This window comes from Cardiocondyla obscurior, linkage group LG09, assembly GCF_019399895.1.
Source record: "Cardiocondyla obscurior isolate alpha-2009 linkage group LG09, Cobs3.1, whole genome shotgun sequence".
Classification (NCBI taxonomy): domain Eukaryota; kingdom Metazoa; phylum Arthropoda; class Insecta; order Hymenoptera; family Formicidae; genus Cardiocondyla; species Cardiocondyla obscurior.
Genome location: NC_091872.1, coordinates 2,179,030 through 2,181,064, shown reverse-complemented (window position 1 = coordinate 2,181,064; position 2,035 = coordinate 2,179,030).

Here is a 2,035-nt window from a genome sequence, read left to right as displayed (position 1 = left end):
ATACGTCGACTGCACAGTCGCGTTAAATCCTTTTTAGTGTGACAGAATATTCGTTTGTCAATAATAAATTGGCGCCCGCACTTAAATGTATAATATGTACGATGCGAAATATGACGCGCGTTATCTCGCATATTTTGTCACGTTATAATTAATCAACGGTTGAAACTCGGGTAAAACTGACCGCAATGTTGAAAATAACGCGACGCTAGAAATTATTTCATATTCGGTAATTTCATTATTCCATTCAATAAATAAGTTAAGTTTAATCTGTTTAAGAGGGCCTGTGTGCATTTCAGTATCGAAATACTCTGTAGTGCCGAAATGAGACACGATATAATTATCGATTGCATATTGCATTGCCTGACTTTTAGCGGTCCGTTTCAATCAGTAAAATCGAAACGAAACAAAACGATATCAAAAATAACACCAGTAAAAAAAACATTATTGATTATCGTTGAATTTCGCGATCGGCTATACAACGTTACAGCGACGATTTTTCCTTCTATTTCTCATTTTTTATAAATTTGGACCGATCACCACCTTTTAGGCCCGGCCCAGAGGGTGGTTTTCTCGGTGGTTTTCAGCGGCCGGTGCCGCGGTATATTAACTATGAGTTTCGTGTAAAAATCGACGCACATCACGATAGTGTTATACGCTAACCGCCTTTGTCGCGACAAATGCCGTATCTGCCTCTTAATGTACACATTATTAACTCGACAAGCTGAACAAGCAATGAGGTGTTCGCTTTCGTAATTCGGTTTTAAAATGTACTATTTGAAAAATATGACGAGCACAACACATTCCTCAGACCCATTCATTAACTACGCTATTTTCCTAACTGAAGTGAAGCGAAATGAGCGCGGACGCGATTCACGTTGGAGAATATATCGCCAGCGAAAACGACCGGACAGAGGGCTCGTTTCTCATTATCATTCACTTTGGACGACGTTAAATCTTCGTGCAGATCATATCTCGCGATTTATGGGAGGAAAATTAAAACCCGCGCGCTTTGTTCGCGCTTCTGGTCGAAGTTTAGCGCTCGTGGGCACCTATTTTGCACCGACGAATAATGCGCGCGCGATTCGGCAGTTCCCGCGGGACTCGATGAATAAACGATAGCGATGCGTTCGCCGTCATATTCCGCTGAATAGTCTTCAATAAACAATACGCCATGCCGAACTGCGCGAGTTTGAGGACTGAAAAAAACATAACTTCCGACATCCATTAATTGTAAAATAATTAAGTTCTATTTCTACAGCGTTATTGAAAAATAAACATGACGTTATTGTCCAAACAATTTCTCTTCCAGTTTTTGCATGTTATTTTATTCTTAAATTTTTCAATAATTTTCATGGGTAAAGCAGCAGCTTCAGAAAAATTTCCATGACGCGATATATTTATAATTTATATAAATATGTATGCAAAAACGAAATAAGTATCGCGATACAAATACGTATGCATATATACTTGTACAATTCTACTTCGACGACCGTCCCTAGCTTTCAGTGATGTCGTCGCTGTTCGTGCGATCGATATAAGCCAAAAGTTTAATACACGAGATTGCAAACAGTAAACAACGATACTGCAAACTATTTTGATTGGCAGAACGCAGCAGAATTGTAAGTGAATGCAAGTTTTCATATAATTCCGAATTATCAAAAATCAGCTGGAATTTCGTTTACTCGAACACTTTTCATTTTACGTTCGTACGTATTTTCTGCATCCTCGATAATTAACCTGTCTGAGTAAACCGTTTAATTGAGCGATATAATAATAATAATCATATGATAAAATAAAAGACTCGTCTTTATAAAAGAGCATCGCGCGAGCAAGTAACCCGTTCTTGCGTTTTTGGCACGTTCTTCAGATTTCGTAGCTCTTTTTCTGACCGTGAGACGCGCCGCCAGACGTTCAATTTGCAAAACGTTTGCGAGACCGTTTAGAAAGAAAGGTGAGACGCGTGGGAAATCGGAGGGAAAACGGAAAGGTACAGAGGTGTAAAGGGGTTGACTCGATAAAGACGGTCGTCTCGGTG